Source organism: Columba livia, chromosome 1, assembly GCF_036013475.1.
Source record: "Columba livia isolate bColLiv1 breed racing homer chromosome 1, bColLiv1.pat.W.v2, whole genome shotgun sequence".
In the NCBI taxonomy this organism is placed as follows: Eukaryota; Metazoa; Chordata; class Aves; order Columbiformes; family Columbidae; genus Columba; species Columba livia.
This window is the reverse complement of record NC_088602.1, coordinates 3,794,140-3,816,691: the sequence shown is the minus strand read 5'-3', so window position 1 is coordinate 3,816,691 and position 22,552 is coordinate 3,794,140. Positions and strand designations below refer to the sequence as shown.

The window sequence follows — 22,552 nt, the reverse complement described above, 5'->3', positions numbered from 1 at the left end:
ATCTGAATCTCTTAGCTGACCATCTTAAACAGCTCTTTGCTTCCACGGATGCATGGTGGGCTGAGTATTTTCATGGCCCTGTGTGTGTACACCCATGCACAAGTGTGCATGCATGTGCAAATATGCATGACTCACAGTTGTGAAAAGGATAAGGAGAAAACTCAGATCTCGGAATCCAAATACTGTCCCAGGTTGGCCAGAGAGGTGGTGGATGAACCATCCCTGGAGACATCCCAGGCCAGGCTGGGTGGGACTCTGAGCAACCTGAGCTGGTGAAGATGTCCCTGCTCATGGCAGGGGTGGCACTGGGGGAGCTGGGAAGGTCCCTTCAAACCCAAACTACTCTATGATTCAATGATCCAACCAGAATAACTCATGTTGCTGTCAATATGGTCCTTTCCATCACATACTCTCAAAGCATTTTAAAGATGATCATTATTATCTTCAAACCCTTCTAAAATTATAGCTTCAAAAGAGCTGAACTGAGTCCAGCCTAACTCTGTGAGACTTTGTTAGAAAAAAAACCACCTTCATCCCTCCTGCCAGATGCTTTCAAAGCCTGCACTTGTATAATGCTCTACGCTATCTATCTGTTGGCCAGTCATAGATAGAAAGATTTCACTCTGGTTTTGCACTGTGCAGTCCCAGAACTAATCCCCATGCCCTCCCTTCTCTGATTTGTGGGTGCAGACCAGCCCTGCAACCTTCTCCTTTTAACACTGCACCTGCACATCACAGCTCACAGCTTTAGGTGCTTTCCTGCAATAACTCATAAGATCTCTTTCCCAGGCAGCCACACCTTTCCGTTAGCAGATATTTCCCCTTCTGGTCCTTTGCTTTCCAGCTCATTTTTTGACTGTCCTCAGATGCTGAAATGATTGAAGTCCTGCAGTAACAGGCTGTGCCGTGTTTGTGGTGCGCTCAGCTGCCTAATGCAGCATCACATTTGGCTTTGCTGCTCTCCTTCCCATTGGAATCACAGAATCATTTTGGTTGGAAAATACCTTTAAGATCATGGATTCCAATAATTAACCCAACACTGCCAAGTCCACTGTTAAACCATGCCCCTAAGAACCTCATCTACGCAATTAGCTGCACTATTGCCATTAAGAAAAGTAATCCCACAGCTGAATTGCAGGTAACTTCTTTTCTATCAGCAGCAGTTTTACTCTTCTTTAGCTTCTAGCCTGTTTTTGCCCATATTTCTTTATGTTGGGGCATTTTTTGTGTCCCTGATCTGTGCTCAAGCCCCTGATTACATGCTTTTTGAATAACCTCAGAGAAGAAAGGAGACATATCTATATATATCAAGTATACCAGGGCCCAGTATAGCTGGTGAATTATGCATCTGAGTTAAGAGCTTGGCTTCAAAACTGCTACAAGAGTGCATGTCCCAGCATCTCCTTAACTGAAGCAGCCTATGAACAAGGGAGAATTTGGCCCTGAAATGCATACCATGGCATTTCTAAGCTGGTCTTATTCCCAGGTGGAGACTCTTATTTTCCTTTATATCTGAAAGCTGAAGCAGCAGGGAGTCATTTGTACCTAAATACCTCAGACCTGGGAGAACTATCTTGTATGAGGAATAGCTTTATTTTAGATCAGGAAAAAGAGCTAGGCATAGCTCTCCACCAGCTCCCATGCCACATCTTCTTATCAAGGTGGCCACTGAGAAAGGAGAGCTTCAAAGAAAATTGGCCATATCTAGCTAATGAGGATTTATCTCAAAGTTGTTATCTGAAGCAAGATTATAGAAGGCAAGAAATTCAACATACGGAAATAATAGTGATTAAAAGCAGTTTTACAGCTAAAGCATGTTTTCTTCATGCAAGACAAACTGTAGAAGCACTGTTCAGACACCCACTGAGCAATTAAAAAGGATCTGAAATAGTCAAAGTATCTCTGCATTGCAGTAATTCATTATTGATAACATATTTTATTGCATTCCAAACTCAATAATACACTGCTCATGTGTGACACAACTATATTTTTTTCTGCTCTGCGGGCATCATAGTAAAATATGTTGTTTGAGAAAGGAACTTGGATGGCATAAATTCGTCACCTCTGAAATCAGATGTAGACATTAGGAGGCCTTAGTTGGCCTTCATCATGATGTAGGCTAGTGATTTTCTTCCAGGTGTGTCATCCAGGTCATCTAGGTATGTTTCTAGAAAGCAGTGGGCCAACCTTTAAGATGCCAATTAGTGGCACATTCATGCCCTCCTTAGGTAGCTTGTACCAATGGGAGTTATCCTCTCCCCTTGAGCTCTTTGAGGTTCTTAGGGCCAAGGTTTAGTGCCAGAGTTAGGTTATGCTTGGACTTGACGATCTTGATGCTCTCTACCAACCAAAATGATTCTACGATTCTGTGTTCCTATGCACTGAACTTTGAGCGTGCTCCATTGACATCAGAGGGTGTTCGGGCACTGGGAGGTGAAGTGTTGATGAAGCTCACTGGCATATGAAAAAGGCCACACACATACCCCACAAGCTCCCCAAGTGACAGCTATTGCCTCTCCCATCTTGAGTTTCATGTAGGGTTCAATCAGAAAGAGTTTTCATTCAATGCTGGTCTGCTAATTCAAAGGCCTTCGTGCCTTTCTAGAGAAGTCCTTCTCAAGTTGCTGCTGTCCCCAAAAGCTCCACATCTCTAGGCACCATCTTGCTCTCCTCTTCTGAGTGAGACATGAGTGCAAATCTTCCCCTGGATGCTTTTGATCAGGTTTCACCCCAGCTGGAAGCTGGAATCATTCAGGCTGTGGCAGTGTAATTCCTTTATGGTCAGACTGGGCATTGTGGATTTACACCAAGCCGAGGTGGCTTAGCGCCCATCCTTTGAATTCATGCTGCACCCTGGCTTTAGTCCCAGACTATGCTCTTCACATTGAGGATCACTTCAGATGGACGGTAGCAGCAGCAACACACTCTTTTCTTCTTGAACATTTAGAAGACATATATCCCAGCATCTCACCATTAAACTTGCTTGGCATCAGGTCAGATTGACACTTGTGGTCGGAGTGCACTGATGAAACCTCTGGAAAATCAGCTGTAATGATTCCTCCATCTGTCTCCCACAGGCTGCACCCCTGCAGATCCCACAGATCTCCTGTGAAGACAGGCTGAGAGTTGGGGGGTCCAGCCTGGAGAAGAGAAGCTCCAGGGAGATTTGCTGCAGCCTTTCTATACTTAAAAGGGTCCATAAGAAATATGGGGACAGACTTTTTAGCAGGGCCTGTTGTGATAGGAAAAGGGTTGATCGTTTTAAACTAAAAGAGGGAAGATTCAGGCCAGACATGAGGAAGAAATGTTTTCCTATGAGGGTGGTGAGAGCCTGTCCCAGGTTGGCCAGAGAGGTGGTGGATGAACCATCCCTGGAGACATCCCAGGCCAGGCTGGACAGGGCTCTGAGCAACCTGATCTGGTGAAGATGTCCCTGCTCATGACAGGGGTGGCACTGGATGAGCTGTGAAGGTCCCTTCCAACTCAAACTATTCTGTGGTTCTGTGAAACGGACCCCGACTCAAGCCCTAGGATGAGGCAGACCATAGGGTTTATTTCTCTTCAAAACCCACTAAGGCCAGTCAGGGACTTTCCATTTAATCAGGCCCCTCTGCCTGATTCATTATAACCAATTCACTGCCTGTAAGGGCTGAGTAAACCAGTTCAAGGGAGCTGTATTCAGTTACTGTTTCTGCCACTTGCCTTCTTGGTAGGTTTCTGGCCTCTATTTCTCCTCTTAACTCTTATCTCTCTGGAGTGAAGAAGGATGCAGCTTATCTTTGTGGGACCAAAGTAACATCAGCCTCCACTGGGATACGTTTCAAAGCAAAATACATATAATTCAACTATTAGAAGCTCCCAGTTCTCCTTGGTTGTTCACAGTAAAATAACTTCACCATTTCATTTGGGAAGAGGCAGGGTGGACACTCTGACTTATATAGTAAGTGACCATATAGCCTGGTACTCCAATGGACATGCAAACAGTATGAAGACATTTGATACTACCCTTGCACACTTTCCCAATTTCTGACCATTTTCTGCATAGAGCATTCCTTGGCTGAAGTGGTCTTAGTGATCTCCAATGGATGTCTCTTCCAAGGACGACTCCTCTCAAGCCCATAGTCATGTTTTGCCTCCATCACATCATCTGGCAAGGCATTCCATGGGTTAACTGCTCACTTCAGGGACTTCTGCTGGTCTCCTGCTGCTCTTAGGTCCACTCACAGCTGGTGAAACTCACTGGTGAAGTTGCTGTGTCAGCCTGTACGGTGTTGTCAATTTTGCAATAATTACCCCAGGTAAGCACCTCAGCCAAGAGAGCATGCTGCGTGGAGTTCAAACTTGGCATATCTTAACATGCAACACTTGGGTCTTCAAACACTTGTTTAAGTTGATGCCTCACTCCCTTCCCCTGTAAAATTTCAGCCAGGCCCACGGCTCAAGCCTGGCTTTGGCTTGAGGCAATGTAGATCATAGCCTGGAAGCTGAAAAACACCTCAGAATAAAAAGCTCTCAGATTGTCTGCCAGTGCCTCATGCAATGAAATACAGTTCAGCTCATAAAACGTTAAAGGTATGTCAGTGCGAAAAGAGAGAGAGAAAAAAATAAAAGGAGAAAAGTTGGAAAAGTGGTTTTGATAGCAGCCAGGCAAATGTAACTCCTTCTACTTAATCTTTCTTTGCTCATTCTGAGGTTGAAGCTTTCTTTCTGTGGAGAAAAAAAAAAAAAAAAATGGGAAGAAGGGTTAAAATGGAGCGGGAGCAAGTAAGCGTCTGTTGGCTTTGTATCAAAAAATCGTACTCATCAAGTCCTGAAGTCCTTACAACTCTTTAACACCCTTCCCCACATGCTATCTCCAAAATTCCTTCCCCTCTCCTCTTGCAGCAGCTGGGACAGCAGCTGCCTGCTGTGCTCAGCTGGCTTGCAGGTATGATCATGTTTGCTCTGGGCTACAAAGCTGCATGAGACTGTAGAAATTCTGAGTTTCATGGTACTTCTCCTCTTGGGGCACATTTCAATGGACCCCGAACTTTGACTCAAGGGTTAAAGAGCAGGAGAGGTAAAGGTAAGGGAAAGATGAGTTTCCTAAATGAACATAGTCAAAGGATTGAGAGGGATCTGGAGCAGAAATGACCATGGCATGTCCTTCTGCCTTGCTCCTCAGAACCCCAGGCAGAGTCAGGACACACTGAATTGTCTTTGACCCCTGAAATGGTCTCACGTGGAGTTTCCAGGACCAATGCATCTCAGAGCTCCCCTCCTTTCACCTGCCTTCCACATCATGCTCAATTCCAGCCCTTAGTGACATTCCATCAAGGGTGGCATCCCCTATACCCTCAACCACTGCCCACCACCCAGCTCAGCCTGCAAGGGGCCAGCAAGGGCATTTTTCTTCCCTTCCTGCCACCTGAACACAAGGCACAGCTGCTTGGTATAAGACCAGCAACTCTTCTCCCAGCACTACATCCCCATCGCTTGCTCATTCTCCGAGGGCCTCTGCCTGGCTCTGCTCCACCAATGTTCTCTGTGTCATACAGAAACAATCAGCCGGCACCAGAGCATATGTCTATCGAGACCAGTGGGTCAAGAGTGCACCCCAGGAGAACGTGGTGTAAATAACTGACTCCATCTGCTTTGGGTCAGAACAGCTCCAACTCATCAGAGGGAACCAAAGAGCCTCCACGGGTGGTGAAGGGGATTTTCTACGTCCATCCAGGGAGCTGGCACTGGAAGAAGCCAAACAGGCTCTCAGTGTTTACACTGTCAGGCTCTGAGGTATTCATCTTCATCTCGAAACACATTCCTCACAGAACACTTCTGTGCTTCAAGCTGTATCATCGGGAGAGCTAAGGAAATAAAGACTGGGAGGATGATGGGGAGCCGTCCTGCCTTGCATACAGCAGCAGCCGCTCCCACGCCTGGGATGTCTCCCAGGAGACGGCAGGACACTGCACGGTGCTGGTTGGTTTTCATCCTAACATGGGCATCTGAAATGAAGGATTATATCGCTGTCCACTGCCAGCCCACTGCTGTGTGGGGAAGGTGCAGGGAATCATAGAATCACAGAAACATAGAATCATAAAATCACAGAAACACAGAATCATAAAATCACAGAATAGTTTGGGTTGGAAGGGATCTTCAAAAGTCATCTAGTCCAACCCCCCTGCCATGAGCATGGACATCTTCACCAGATCATGTTGCTCAGAGCCCCAGGGATGGGGCATCCACCACCTCTCTGGGCAACCTGTGCCAGTATTTTACCATCCTCATCATTAACAACTTCTTCTTTGTGTGTCACCTGAATCTCTCCTCTTTTGTAGTTTAAAACCATTACTCCTTGTCCTGTTGCAACAAGCCCTGCTAAAAAGTCTGTCCCTATCTTTCTTATCGGCCCCGTTTAAGTACAAAAAGGCTGCAATAAGGTGTCCCCAGAGCTTCTCTTTTCCAGCTGAACACCCCAACTCTCTCAGCCTGTCCTCCCAGCAAAGCTGTTCCAGCCTCGCATCATTTCTGTGGCTCCTCTGGCCCCTCTCCAGCAGGTCCATGTGTGTCCTGTGCTGAGGACCCAGAGCTGGACCAGCACTGCAGGGGGGTCTCACCAGAGTCGGGAGCAAAGGGGTTGTTGTAAACCCAAGCTGGAAATTTTCCTCCCTGGTTCTCCTCTTGCTTCTACCACTGGGTTTAAAATCTCAGATGAATAAAATGTCAGCAGAGAAAGGGACGATAGGCATTGCTGGTCTACAAGACATGCAGGTACCAGACAGATCAAAGCAGGACCATCCCCAGATTGTCACCACCTCTCCCCTCAAATATTAGGCACAGGCAAAGTCAGAGCTTTAACAGCCCTTTGGGAATGTGGGTCCACCTCCTCACTCTTCCCTCAGTTAATGGATCAAAATTTAGACCTTCAAATTGACTACAGCTTTGAAATCCAGGCTTGGTTTTTTCTCCTCAGTGTCCACACAAACATTTTCAAGAGGGACTTGGCATTTTGTATGCCACCACTTTTTGAGGTTTGTCCAAGGAGCGATTCATGCAGGGTGTTGGGACAATGCTGAACTCAACCCACTCATCATGTCCCTATGGTTTGTCTCAAGCTGAGTCCCTCCTAAAATTAAGGCACCACAAAATAGAAACAAATTATGTAAATTTGGCCACAGACAATGAATTTATTCTCATGCAGTGTTCCTTTTGTGCCATGAACAGTATTTCTTTCAGCCTTCAGGCTAGCCAGACTCCGTTCTCAGCATTTTTACTTTTTTTTTTTAAAAAAAACAAGTTTGTTGCTTTCATCATAGCCTCTGAGAGCTCTTTTTCCTTTGCAACAGTGGTGTTTACAGCTTCTTCTACCCAGAACCATCACATCATTTCAACTGCTGTCAGTGTGGTGAAGAAAACAAAACTTTGGTTATGCATAGGAAAAAACACTAGTATGGAAAAATATGTGAGACTGCTGTCCATCCTAGGTCCTCTCCTCTTTTGAAGTTTAGATGGAGCCCTTGGGAGCTGATGGAGGAGCCAGTGGACCTACAGCCCTATGAACTGATGGGCAAGAGGGGAACAACAAGCATCTCCCAGCTGTGGTCATGCATGGCACTCCTTTCCCCAAAAGAAAGGGACAAGGGACAGGGAAAAACATTTGCAAGCCTTGAGGGCAACTTAGGCCTCTTGTTGGTCCTTCACTTACAGAGAACTTAAGCTTGCCATCACTTACTCTTTATTTTTAGGTGATTGCCTCCTTGATCACCCAGTACTTTTCTACACTGTGCCAAAATCCTTGAAGCATCTGTTAATTTGAGCTGGATTTGCTGCCCTGAGTGATAGAGAAAGAGCTCAGGATGAACCTGAGAAGAAACTGCCAGGGCTAAATAAAGGGACTGCTTCTTGCACGTCCCTTGGTGTGTCATTCAGTGAAATGGATTTGGTAGCAGTGGTGGCAGCTGTAATTTACCATCTCAAAAAGAGAGAAAAGAAACATGTCCTTTTGAGTGTGATGTCAGGAAACCTTCTTCTCCCTCACCAGTTTAGCAGCAGCCCATGGTCCAAACATCTGGGGCAGCTTTGAGTCCTGGTCTTGAGTTGTCCCACCTGGTAGACAGAAGAAGCTGAAATGTATGGAAGAGATGTCCAAGCTGCTCTGCTAAGGAATCATAGAATCATTTAGGTTGGAAAAGACCTTTAAGATCATAGAGTCCAACCATAAACCTAACACTGCCAAGTCCCACTAAACCATGTCCCTAAGTGCCACATCTACACATCTTTTAAAACCTCCAGGGATGGTGACTCAACTACATCCCTGGGCAGTCTGTTCCAATGCCTGACAACCCTTTCCATTAAGAAATTTTTCCTAATATTCAATCTAAATCTCCCTGGTATGACTTGATGCCTTTTCCTCTCATCCTATCACTTGTCACCCAAAAGAGATATGGTCATCTACCAAAGGTCTACAAACTCACTCTGTGGATACTTGTTCTTCTGCATTGTCAAGTCAAAGTTTATTTTTCCTCACATTTGGGACTTCCATGGCCTCAACACAGATCATTTTGATACCAGTCCACATGATCCTTCTTTCTCTTCTGTAACCTTAATGTCTTCTTAGCCAGGCTGTCCTTCACATACAGGAAATGCAAAAAGATACCAAAGGAGAACAGAGTAAGACAGAACAAGATGAAATTTGAAGGCAGTTTTCTTTACCTTTTGGTTCCTGTGGCTCCTGTCCTTGTGCCTCTTTTCTCATAGGCTTCTCCAAAATTTGAAGGCAACAAAACTGGGAACCTCACAAAGCCAGCTGTCACCTGGAAAAGAGATTTTGAGAAGACACCACGTGTCAGGAAATTTTAAAGAAAATACAAGGAGGCAAGGAAGGCAATCCTGGATGGAGGGACAGAGCTTTAGGGAGTTTATGTTTCCTTCTTGTGTCTTTGGGAGGGTGTGAGCCAGAGGGAGATGGTGACACTGCTCTCCATCCAGCTATCTAGAGTGCTTGGTGCCACCAGCCATCCCAGAAGGGGATGGAGAAGAAACAATACATGATGCAGATTTTACTGGATTTACAACACTGGCAGCAATCACGTTTCTTGGGGCTGCTCATTCAACACACAGCTCAAACGCTGATTCAGACCCATGAAGTCCACAAAGCTCAGACCTCCTACAGTCCTTGTCTCTGTCATGGTCAGACATTTACCCTGGGCTGTTATCAGTAGTGTTGTCCCAAAACTCCCCATGGCTTTCAGATTTGGGAAGGGGTGCTTCATTCTTTCACCTTCTTCATTCCAGACTTTTGCCACTCAGACAAGGTCAGCAGGACCTGGTTGGGATATGCCTACAAGGCTATACATGCAGATCTCAGAGATCGACTGCTCTGCAGTGTGCATGATGATGTATCTTGCACAGAGCTGAGGAGGAATGGGATTTCTATGTCACTTGGGAGCAAAGACTTGCATTTTGACTTTTATGGAGCAATAACTGGGCAACACCCTGAGAAGTCCCCGATATATTCCTGACTGTTGAATTTCTCCTCTTGAAAGTGCAAGCAAACCGTAAGTCAAGTTTTCATCTGATTTACTCTCACGTCCGAAAAAATAAGCAGGACAGTACAATGCATGGAGGTGACAGCTCCTGAAATGCATAAATCTTCACCACAGATTTTAGCGGGATATTGCTTCTGCTTCATGACTTTGCCACTTATTTGGTCCCCTCCCACCTGCCAGCTATAATATATATATTACCTCTTTATTATCCCGCTGCTGCTCTCCTGAGACTCTGCAGCCTTTGAAAGTTTTTTGATGGGGAATAAAGCTCTGGGAATTTGAGGGATGAGCCTACACCTGGTCTGCAAACAGTTGGGGTGAGGAGCATCTCTGCCTCTCCCTTCTCCTCCCCTGGCCAAGCTTCTAACTCTCTCTGACAAAAATACATGGGGATGAGATGCGTTAGCCACAAATGCTCTGATCCCTCCTGTGCACTCAGCCAGGCTGTGTGCAGCCACCAGGATCCAAGCAGATCAACTTTACGCAGGTCAGAGTAGGGATGACAAGCCCATTTGACATGACTCACGCTGGCAAAGGGGTTCTCAAGCATCACAGAGGTCCATAAATCACAGAATCACAGGATGGTTGGGGTTTGAAGGGACCTCTGGAGAACATCTATTTCAACCCATCTGCTAAAGCAGGGTCACCAGAGCAGATCACACAGGAATGTGTCCAGGTGGGTTTGAATGTCTGCAGAGAAGGAGACGACACAACCTCTCTGGGCAGCCTGTTCCAGGCTCAGGCACCTCAAAGGAAAGAAGTTTCTCCTCATATTCAGATGGAACCTTCTACAATTCAGTCTGTGCCCGTTGCCCCTCATCCTGTTGCTGGGCATCACTGAAGAGTCTGGTCCATCCTTTTGATGCCAACCCTTGAGATATATACAACTCAAGAGCCTGTTGGCTTTGGCCTGTGTTAAAATAGTGATGGCCCATCACTCTTCTCCTGATGTCCAGTTGAGAAATGAGGATTATGTTTATCTCATTATCTGTTTTAAGAGAAATAGCAGAAGCTGATTTACCTCCTTAGAATGTTTTTGATGCTAAGACAATCCCTTTGCCCTCAGTCTAGTTCCTGGCAAACACCATCTCCAGATGACCTGAAGTGGACCTCCCTTTTCCCCAGTGTCCAGGACCAACCATTCTTTTATCACACATGGAAGAGAAGTGACATAAATTTCTCTGACTCCTGCATCGTACATGGAGTTGTGAGCACAGCTGGAAATAATGCAGGCAAGTGGGTGATCCCACGAGAAGTTTCCATGGAACCCGTGGCATTAGAACCCTCCAGCCTTTGATGGTGATAAGATCCCTGAGCCCTCGCAGCTTTCCTGGCAGCCTAATAAAATGGGAATGAAGTGGCAGCTCATACATGGAGAAGGAATTTAAGACATTAAGCCACAGGTGGATTAAGGTTAAATGGGTCCTAGATCCACCCAAATGTGGCCCCACCAGAAAGAAAACTTCCCAGCCTCCCAGGACTTTCTCCTTACCCTGATGAGAAATGGAATCACCAAAACTGTACTACAAGGAGCATGAATGACAGGGAGAAATTATGGTCTTATCCAGAGGGTTGGTTTAGACTGTCTGATGGTCAGATCTGCCAGGTCTGCTCCAACCCCATGTCCCCCAGTGTCTAAAGCAGTAGTCTGCAGAGACCCCTTTGCACAGATGATCCTAAAAGGTGGTAAAGATGTGGCTGCTCACATCTGGGGGGAATACAGTTAGTAAATTAGTAGGTCATGCCTCAAATAAAAATGCTGTTGGCTTTTTTTTTCTTCTTTCTCTTCCTCTTTCAATCGGGTCCTACACAGCCTGTGGTTACTCTCCCGGTACAACCTACTGGTTGATGCTTTCACAAAGCATCTTCTCCTCCCTCACCAGTGACTTGCAGTTGTTGTTCCAGGATAGGGGCTCTATTCCTGGGAGTGCTGTGCCTTCAAGGTTATAGCTCTGGATGTGTTTGAGCAAGGGAGCACACAAATGACCCACACCTGCAGAAGAAGGACGAGATACAAGACACACTACTGGTCACCTGCAGACTTGTGATCCACGCACCATGGAGCCCTGGTTAAGCTTGGATTAAGCTTCTTTGCAGCTGTCAACTGCCTCTGTAATTGTCTATACCTACAGTTTTGTTCTGAATAGCCTGGTGTGCTGGGGAAATCCTGAGCTGCATCTGAGCATCCTGGACCAGGCTTGAGTCACGCCACAAATTCTGGTCCTCTTTGGCAGCTTAGCCATTTGGTTGCAGGCAGGTCATTAGTAAACTTTCTGGTGCACCATGGTGTAATGTAATCACGCTCTCTTCTCTTTTTTTGGAGATTCCAGGGTTTTTCTCTTTTGCAGCCGTGAAACTAATTTTCTGTGTTTAAAAAAAGGAATTAAAAAGACCCAACGGCTCCTCCTGGGGCAAGGGGTGCAGCTGGTAATGACTTACAGAGCCGTCAACCAGCAGCTCAGAACAATAGGTCCCAGGCAGAGGAGTTTAAAACAAATGAAGTCCAGTCTACAATAGCCCAGGGGCTTGGAAATAAATTACATAGTCGATCTGAGAGAGAGATCTCAGGACAGAAAATTAACATCTGATGCTGGCTGTGCAAATTGTTCCTGGGGAGGAAAAACTTGCCATCCTTGCAAAACTGGGAGCTCTGGTGGTGGCACCTCCCAGGGGCTCATCTGCGGTCTGGGTGACCTGGGGTGAGGTTGTGTGCATGGGATGCAGTGATGCTCCTATGCCAGCTGCTACAGTCTCTGTAGCATCAGTTCCTGCATCTGTGGGGCTCTGGTGGTCTCTTGACCCTTAGAACCACGTTAGAACCAAGAGGCATCACTGAATCTGGCCTCTCCCTCGTACATTTTGATATTCAGCCTCATTTCATGGCAGCATGTGGTTTTGTTCTTGACTGTTTATTATGGTGTCTTGTGTGCTCTGTTATGAAAATAAGCTTAGTCTACAGCTGGTAGATGTGGTCCCGCAATGCAAGAAAAACATCGCCTTTTTATTTTTTTACTTATTTTTGAAAAGGGAGATCTGATTACTTTTAAACTTTATTTTTATGTTATGCAATCTTCCCATTGGCATCGTTAAAGACGCAGCCTAGAGCAGCTTTTAGCTGTGTTTTAAACACAGTGTTTTCTTGGGATAGAGAAGATGAGCTGGTTCCATGAGAAACCTGAAGGACACATCAGCTCTAATGATATTAAAGGGGGAAATTATCAACGATAAAGAACAAGAATAACTTGCTCTTCACTAGCACCTTCCACCTAGAGATGACCCTGTTATGAACAGACCCAAAGAATCTGCAAAGTAGCCTCAATCCTTTGTCAAAACAAAGGGAGAAAAGTCAATATTGTTTAAATTTATTTATGCTACTGTAGCTGCAAGTGGCAAAGGTCACACGGGCTTTGCAGGATCAAACCCAGAGAGGGTGCAGGACCCTGGAGCATTGGTCCATCGGTCCTTTGCATTTTGCCCTTTCAGTGCCCTGGTGTGTCTTGGTGGCTTTCATCTCATTCCATGAGGTCCTCAGACCTCAAGCTGCCACCGTAATATATATATTTTTTTAAATTTTTGTTTGTCACAGTATTTCTGTTCCAGCCCAAAAGTGCCGTGAATGGCGGGATGTGTTCAGTCTCAGCACTGGAAGGCATCGACAGGGGCCGGAGGGTCCTGCCTTTGCTAGATGTGGCTTCACGTCACACCCTGAGAATATCCAGAAGAGCGACATTTCATCCACCAAAATAAAAGTAAAATTAATGACCCCCACTCACATTAATTTTGGAAAGAAATTCATGTGCACCCAAAGCCTCTGAGAATGCTCTGTTTTCCATCTAGCTCCTCATCCAGTCATAACTGACTAAACTACTTTATATGCCCTTGGATTCTGGCCCAGAAAATGTGTGGTTTCTTAAAATATATATGTATACACTACTTTAACACCAGCCAATACCTTCTGAAACGTAGGTGGCCAGAAAGGCATTGGCTGATCTTTTCCTATTACATATTTTAAAAATGAGTTGACATTCGTATATAAATTCTGCGTAAGCTGCATGGAGTTTTAGTAGCAATATTGAAAGGGAATGTCAACAACCGCTTAGCTGCTAATATGGGCTGGAGATAATAACTAAGGTAGCTGGACAAATTGTATTTCCAGGAAATTTTGTCAGTTATGCAAAAATGGAACAGCTTTGCAAAAAAATAATAATCTTGATTTCTTTTCATGAAAGAAGCAGGTACTGTGAGGTCGAAAGGAAATTTGAAAATGGATGTATAGGGCCTTAATTTACTTTAATATTTCCTGTGTAAAGTCTTAAAGTTAAAGATTGATTTTTCCAATAAACATTACAAGCATAATGACCTGGAGGTATGATCACAGATCACGTACCAGATGGAGAGCAATGGAAAAAGAGCTACTGCTGTTAGAATATGTTTTGTCTTCTTCTTGTTTTTTCTTGGGGAAACCTGCAGTAGTTTGAAAGAAAAGGAGAAAAGGATCGGACTCTGAAGCGTGCAGTAAGAAAGACTCCACTTACAAACGTATGAGTAAAGATGGAATCATTTGGCCCAGAAACAAACTCTCTTAGGAAAGGATGCTGAAAGCACATATATCAAGTTTAATTGAAATTTCAAGGGGATTTCCAATACACAAATTGCATTTATAATTTGGCCCCAGCATCATAAATAGAGTAATCATAAAGTTTCAGTCAAAACTTTTATTTTCCCAACAAACGGAAGTGTAGTTTTCACTGAAATTAAAACTTCTTTCTGAGTCCTGACTTCAGCACAATCCTGTGTTAAAACTGAGCAGGCACATTCCGACAATGTCCAGGGTCCATGTGTCTGCAGAATAGAATGCTTTGACCTTTTTTTTTTTTTGTTTTCTCCATTTTTCATAGGGCAAGTACTCTTTTCACACAAGGAAATATGAAAGACTCTCAAAAAGCTGGATTTCAAACGAAATTGAGTGGTTTTTCTTGAACTCAATCTTTTTTTGGTGGTTTAGATTTTTTTTTTCCTGGTGCATTTGTGTGTTTGTTTGCATGTTCAGATTTCATGGAGTAGGAGATACCAAAATCAAAGACCCTCCTTCCAGAGCAGAAAAACAAGGTCTCACTCACTCCTAATTTCCACCCTAAACTCATTGATAAATGCATTAGAGAGATGCTCTTCTCCGGCTGCCCTCTGCCTTTAGGATCAAGCGATTTGGGATGGAGCAACAAAACCAAGGGCAGAAAATGGGCAGGAAGCTGGGGCAAAGCCATCTCTCAAAAGACCAGAGCCACCATTTTTAGAAGTTTTAGAATAGGATCATAGAATTATTTTGGTTGGAAAAATACCTTTAAGATCATTGAGTCCAACTGTTAACCCAAGACTTCACCACTAAACCATGTCCCTAAGAACATCACCTACGCATCTTCTAAACAGCTCCAGGGATGGTGACTCAAATCCTTTGGTCACTACAGGGAACTGGGGGTCAGCATCTGTCCCTGATTTTACTCTCTTCGCTAAAAGTGTTCGCAAATACATCCCCGTTTCTGTATTTATCTTATGGCCACTTCTGTCATATTGTCTCTTCCCTGTAGGAGTAATTACTCGTGCTCCTGGGTGCATGCAGCAGGATGCATGTCCTCTGAGCCCTCAATCCCATCCTCCCCCTTCACAGCTGCTGCCTGTGACCTTCACACCTTCTCTCTGGGGTTTGGAGAAGGATGACTTTGTCCCCAGACTCTTCCACCTTGGTGAGGAGACCTGATCATTTCCAGGACCAAAGAGCCCTCTGGAGAAGGTTGGTCCATCTGTATGTTGACTCTCGGTGCTTTTCCACCACATCATCAGCCATGCCAAGGACATTGAGTCACCCTGGGGATGCTGCACACGTTGTCATCCTGTTAAGCAAAAGGGACCCTCCATCCAGGACAATTCGTGGTGCATTTGACAGATGGTCCTCCCTAAAATGACTCAGGTGCTTGCAGCCAAGAGAGCTACAAAGCCACCTGCTTCTGCCTGTTGTGTTCAGAGAGCTCCAAGGACATCTCTCTACATCTCTTCTGTATTTTGGTGGGATAAGTGCATCCAACCGCCTCCCCCCGCATGGAATAAAGATCAATGGCAGTTGTTGGATGACCAAAGAGTGTGAACCTCATCAAGAGAGGGAAGGGCACAGAGGGAAAAGCGGTGAAAATGCCTATTGTTCCCAGCGAGCTTAGAGAATATTTAAATTGCAACAATGGAACCTGACTCCTTCTGAAAACCTCCAAAGCACTTAAAAATGGGAATCCGGTCTCTCGCCCCCTCTCCGCCCCACATACTCCAAAGTGTATAACAATAGAAACTCTGTTCCTACGGGTTCCCCTACAAATGACCCCTGGAAAGCATCGACTGCTTCCTGTAGGCTCCTGCCATCATCCCTTCCCCAGTAATATCTGCATCTGCTTCCAGATCCGTAATCACTTTTCCTTAATTGGGCTGAGAAGTAGGACTTAACATGACTCCATTTAGATTTCGTCGCTTGGCAATAAGGAGATAGTTATTTCAAATTAGACACAAGGAACATGAGATTCTGATCTAAGGGAGAATCTAATATCTAATAATATATGCCTGGCTATAGGTGATAATTTAAGATGAGTTTTACAGAGCCCTGTAATTACATTTTCTATATGTGCTTTGTTGTGGTTACCAAGTAACTGTGAAGTCATTACATGAATATTTATGCTTGGCATGTTAGACACTGCTGATACACAGGATTAGGATTGTTCTTTCTCCCTTGTAATGCTTTGTGCTGATTTCTGGGACTCATATTAGGATAAAAGCTCCTTACCAGCAGAAAAACAAACAAACAAACAAACAAACAAACCCACTAATGCCATGCTTCTTATCTGAGGCATCAGTCCACTTTTCACTGAAGCATAGCACTTGCATTTTAAGATACAAATCGGTTTTTCCTTCCTCCGTGATAACTCCAGGATAGTTTAAGTCATGTTGGAAATCTCTGATCTTGCCTTTTGTAGAGGTTGTGTGACATGCTGTGTAGGACCATTTTTGCCAAACCTATAAAACTTTGGATGCATATGTTTAGCCTCCTCCCATTGAGGAATATAAATACAAAAAGGGTATGGATGCAGGAGCAAGTCACCAAGGCAAGGGTGTGAAGTTGTGATGTGTCATACTGTCCACATCCATGCTCTTGCCCTGTGGTAAGCATGAGGTAATGGGAGGTGAAATCATGCCCCTTCATTTGAGAGGGTGGAGCTGGCTCACATTTGCCATGGTACAGGAGGGTGTGCAACATGCCACCCTGCAGAACAGCTCACATCCTCCTCAAATCCTTCGCAACTGTTCTGCAGGCCCCCAACCAGCATCAGTGTGGAGTCACATCCTTGGATAACTGCATGAATTTTGGGGTAACACAGAACTTTGGGGTGTCCAGTTTGTTTGCTCCTCACCCTAGATGTGCTGACGGTACAGCAAGGACCATTTGGATAAGGCAAGTTTTGGAAGGCACTTCTTTCTCCCACCCAACTGAATGAGCATCAGGTGGCAGCTGGGATGCAGATGATGTCCCAGGGCTGTCATCTCCCTCCCATCTACGCTCATCAGGCAGTGAGATCCAAACCAGCCATCTCATCCTCACACCTGGGAGTTTTCCTCCATAGAGCCCCTCTTTTGGGAACATGAGCCAGCTCCTCAAAAATTACCATCTGCCAAGCCACCCAGCTGTTGGTCTGCCCTATGCCTACCAGCTCCTTCACTACTTGGTAGCTACTAACAGCCAAAGACAGCAGGAGATGACAGGCAGAAAGGACCTGTAGCACTAGGACAAGGGGTGATGGTTTTAAACTAAAAGATGGTAGGCTGAGACTACATATAAGGAAGACATTTTTCACAATGCAGGTGATGAAACACTGGCACAGGTTGCCCAGAGAGGTGGTAGATGTCCCATCCCTGGAGACATCCCAGGCCAGGCTGGATGGGGCTCTGAGTAACCTGATCTGGTTGTAGATCAGGTTATGGCAGGGGGGTTGGGCTATATGAGCTTTAAAGTCCTTTCCAACCCAACCTAAACCTGCTGGAAGGCCAGGCCCAAAGAGCTGTGGTGCATAGAGTCAAATCCAGTTGGTGGCCAGTCATGAGTGGTGTTCCCCAAGGCTCAGTGCTGGGGCCAGTTCCGTTTAATATCTTTATCAAGGACCTGGACAAGGGGGTAGACTGCGCCCTCAAGTAAGGTTGTAGACAACACCAAGTTGGGTGAGAGTGTTGATCTGCTAGAGGGTAGGAAGGCCATACAGAGGGATCTGGACTGGCTGGATTGATAGGCCAACTGAGATTCAATCGATGGAACACATGAGGTTCACCAAGGCCAAGTGCTGGGTCCCGCACTGGGGTCACAGCAACCCCAGGCAGCGCTACAGGCTCGGGAAAGAGCGGCTGGAAAGTGCCGGGCAGAAAAGGAGCTGGGGGTGTTGGTGCCAGCGGCTGAACACGAGCCAGCGTGTGCCCATGTGGCCAAGAGGTCACCAGCATCCTGGCTGGTACCAGCACTGGTGTGGCCAGCAGGCCCAGGGCAGTGACTGTCCCTGTGCTGGGACCTGGGGAGGACAAACCACCAGTCCTGGGGGCAGTTTTGGGCCCCTCATGCCAGGAAAGGCCTTGAGGTGCTGGAGCGAGTTGAGAGAAGGGAACGGAGCTGGGGAAGGGGCTGGAGCACAAGTGTGATGGGAGCGGCTGAGGGACCTGGGGGGTTCAGCTGGAGAACAAGAGCTGAGGGGAGACCTTCTGATCTCTGAACTGCCTGAAAGGAGCTTGGAGCCATGGGGGTCGGGCTCTGCTCCCCAGGAACAAGCGCCAGGAGCAGAGGAAACGGCCTCAAGTTGCGTCAGGGGAGGTTGAGGTTGGATGTGGGGAACAATTTCTTCCCCAAAGGGCTGTGGGGCATTGGAACAGGCTGCCCAGGGCAGTGGTGAAGTCACCACCCTTGGAGGGGTTGGGCAGATGCGGAGATGAGGTTCTTAGGGACATGGGTTAGTGGTGGATTTGGCAGTGCTAGATTAACAGTTAGACTCAATGATATTAAAGGTCTTTTCCAGCCTACACAATTCTATGATTCTACAACTCTACAGAAGCAACCTACCTGCAAAACTCCAGTTGATAATGAAGAAGTGGCCTTTTGCTTTTGCTTCTGATGGCTACGTCTATAAGGGTCGATGCAGTAATGTATATGTCTAAAGAGGCCTAAAATGTGGCAGCCCCTTTCAAACTCACTACTGGGAAAGGGCTTGGTTGTAGAAGAGTCCTTGCTTTCTGCAGACAAGGGAAAGTTGAAGAGAGCAACGCAGGAAGGGAATCATCAGGTTAAGTGTTTGTGGTATAAATAGCTCATTCACCCACTAATCAGGTCACCTCTCTGGCGTAAGTGTTGCCGAAATTGAGGTCAGTTAGAATTACTATTAGTCATGGACCTGATTTTCTTCTCAGCATCGTTTCACTGAATCTGATCAAGATCCCTTAAGTCAGGAAGAACAACCCAACCGTGTTCCTAGGTCAGGAGAGAAGGAATGATGATGAAAACAAGACAGAGCAGCAATTATTTTCACACCTGACACTGTCATGGCAGAACCCATGAAGATATTACACGGGGCGTCATGCACTTTGACGTTGTTATGATAACCCAGGCTTAATCACTCCAAGCTTAGGCAGGGATTTGGTGGCTAGTGACTTCAGAAATGACTATTTTTCTGCCAGCGTTTGTGAGCAGGCTGCCGTATGAACATGAAAAGGGTCTGCTTGCAAAACGTGGACCTGCAAAATGAGCAATGGGGCTGAATGCTTGAGATCTGATTTATTTCCGAGGGCTCTGCGTGGAGCTTTCAGAGTGTGGAAACTTGCAACAAAGAAAGAGGAAATTATTTGAAGGGAGCCTGCTTTTAAGTAGGAAAGAAATAATTTGCTGAATGTTTTAGATACTGTTGATGTTCTCAAATGTAAGGCATGAAAAGAACTATTTCTAGCAGAAAGGCTGTGAGCTTGAGCCATCTCTTTGATCTGTATCTGCACACAGTGGGGTGAGGTCCATGAATTACAAGGAAACGTAATGCGCTGTCATTCTTAAATAAAAACACACTAGCTAATTAAATTGAGGCCCGGTGACCAAGAGACTGGTCTGCAAGTTTGGAAATCTCTATCCTTTGCAGCTTGGGGTAAGTCACTTAACCTCTGTGTTTCCCAGTCCCACTCCCCATAGCCTCCCTGTCTACCAATGAAAAATTAAGTATGATTTACACAGAGCTGTATGAACGGATTTTCCTCATCCTTCAGGATTTGGACCCTGACATTAATCAGATCTGCAGCCCCTGACAGAGCATATGGTTGGCCTCCACATGTCTTCGTTCAGCCAGGCTGCTGGGTCTCTGCTGGTCATCACAGATTCAAAGGTTTGGAGACCCAAACATTGTAGGATGTGGGTCAAAAAGGGAGCACGGTCCCACGAGACCATGGGAAACACTTAATCTCTCATTCTTCAACTCCTACACTCTGTCGGGCCAGACAGAACTTCCCCAAATGGTGTCTTGACTTGGCCAGGATCTTCATATAAGAAATATTTACACCAGTGAGCATTAGCCTAACTCATCCTGGATGTATCGGATTGACAAGACATGAATATCTGGCCATCTGATGGCCAGCAATCCTCTGGAAGCCACAGCTTTAGGTGGGCTGTTGAATGTCTGGAAATCCAGCAGATCATTTATAAAAGTAGTAGATCATCATTAAAAAACAGGAAGAGCAATATCTTGCTCATGAAATCAGCAAACTACCTCAGCAAGCAACAGAATAAGAGATTATCCCCCAAGCAGTAAAATGATATATTACCAGTGAGACAACAGATACCAAGTAAAACAAACAGAGCAGTACATTAAGTTAAAAGTGGTAGCTGGCCGTGCAGTTCAGGAAGGGAGATTATCACTTGCTGCTTTTTGCCATCGTAGCGGTACCAACCTGGTTGGTAAAAGGTGAGCATGCACCAAAACTCACCCATTTTCCAGGCATTGGAAATGCTTTTTTCACCTGTGGAAAGGTTTGAATGTTGGATGGAGAACTGGAGTTTCGTAATGAAAGAAGCTTCCTTCCAGCTCTGGTCATTTCTGGAGGTCAAGGTCAGATTTCAATGTCAGCCCAAGAGGCATCTATAAAATGTTCTCAGTCCACGTTCAAATCATAGGTTTTCAGGGGCTGATACTTCTCTCTTTCGTTTCCAGTAGCATCTGGGAAGGCCAAGACACCAAAGTGATAAATGTTTTTCAATCATATGATGTCAGATCAGTTTGTAGGAGATCTGGGGTCAGCAAGGAGGACCTGACCCTCTTATTGAGCAGTCACAGCACAAGAACCCCAGGCCTGGATTCATCACCTCTAAAACAGATGAGACTTCCTTGCTTAGGTCTGTGGCTGCTCCAGCATCTCTCTGTGGTCACTGGAGAAACCTTCATTGAGTGATTTAGACTTCACTGCAGACGTATATCTTTTTCCATGGGTTAAGAAGTGTCAGCACAGCTACTGTTCAAAATTAGGTACCTCAATTAGGCTGGATGTTCCTCTGTGTCAGTGAGTAAGGATTGCCAATCTCCAACATGCTCCTTAGTCTCACCGGGGCCTTGGGGAAAGTGCAATGTCAAATGCTCTTTAGAAATAAATGGAACAGGAGTACCGTAGAAAACTTGATTGCTCAGGAGTCTGGGATAACTAATTACAATTTCCTGAGTTACAATCTGGGCTAATGCCTCTTGTCCCATCACTGGGCACCCCTGAGGAGAGCCCATCTCTGTCTCCTCAGCACCATGCCAACAGAGACTTGCAGAGACCGATAAAATCTGCCTTTTCCTTCTCTCCCACTGTACCCACCCAGATCTCAGCCTCTCATCACATGCCCTGACCTCCAGCCTCAACCCGAATTTGCTTCTTCACATGCATCCCCTGCCAGCCCCAGCTGTCTGCAGCTGCATCACCCACTTAGGAAGGATCTCATGAGGAGCAGCTGAGGGACCTGGGAGGTTCAGCTGGAGAACAGGAGCGGAGGGGAGACCTTCTGATCTCTGAACTGCCTGAAAGGAGCTTGGAGCCAGGGGGGGTCAGGCTCTGCTCCCCAGGAACAAGTGCCAGGAGCAGAGGAAACGGCCTCAACTTGCACCAGGAGAGTCTGAGGTTGGATGTTGGGAACAATTTCTTCCCCAAAGGGCTGTGGGGCATTGGAACAGGCTGCCCAGGGCATTGGTGGAGTCACCATCCCTGGAGGGGTTGAACAGCTGTGTAGATGACGTTTTTACTGACATGGGCTAGTGCCAATGTTGGGTTAACAGTTGGACTTGATGATCTGGAGGGGCTTTTCCAGCCAAAATGATTCTATGATTTTATGATCTGCTTCTGTGTCAGGGCAGCTGGAGACTTGGGCAACATGGTTCCCCTCAGGCCATCCCAGCAGTTCTGACACCTGCTATGTGACATCCAGGTGCCTGGGGTCTCCAGTACTGAACATGCAATCATGATGCTGGGCAGTATCTGGACAAGTGTGCTTCTCCTGGGCACATTTGATGTCATAGAATCATAGAATAATTTGGGTTGAAGGAACCTTCAAAGCTCATCCAGTGCCCCCACTGCCATGAGCACGGACATCTTCACCAGCTCAGGTTGCTCAGAGCCCCATCCAGCCTGGCCTGGGATGTCTCCAGGGATGGTTCATCCACCACCTCTCTGGCCAACCTGGGACAGGCTCTCACCACCCTCAAGGGAAAATATTTCTTCCTCATGTCTGGCCTGAATTTCCCCTCCTTTCATTTAAAACCATCACCTCCTGTCCTGTCACAATAGGCCCTGCTCAGAAGTCTGTCCCCATCTTTCCTACAGGCCCCTTTTAAGTCCAGAAAGGCCGCACTAAGGTCTCCCCGGAGCTTCTGTTCTCCAGCTGAACACCCCAGCTCTCTCAGCCTGTCCTCCCAGCAGAGCTGTTCCAGCCTCACATCATTCCTGTGGCT

The 22,552-nt window shown here is 46.0% G+C and overlaps 1 long non-coding RNA gene across 2 annotated transcripts in view; it reads right to left on the bottom strand.

Annotated features, from left to right (window-relative positions):
* Nucleotides 1-1,602: 1,602 nt before the first annotated feature.
* LOC110357534 (uncharacterized) overlaps nt 1,603-22,552 on the bottom strand; it is a 24,617-nt gene continuing 3,667 nt past the window's right edge. The window contains exons 2-4 of one of the 2 annotated variants that reach the window (XR_010474315.1): nt 20,559-21,177; nt 8,695-8,795; nt 1,603-4,707 (exon numbers count right to left, since the gene is read on the bottom strand). This is a non-coding gene — a long non-coding RNA (uncharacterized LOC110357534). Of the gene's footprint in view, nt 4,708-8,694; nt 8,796-20,558; nt 22,141-22,552 lie in introns of those variants that run through there. The other variant, XR_010474309.1, reaches the window with a different exon arrangement.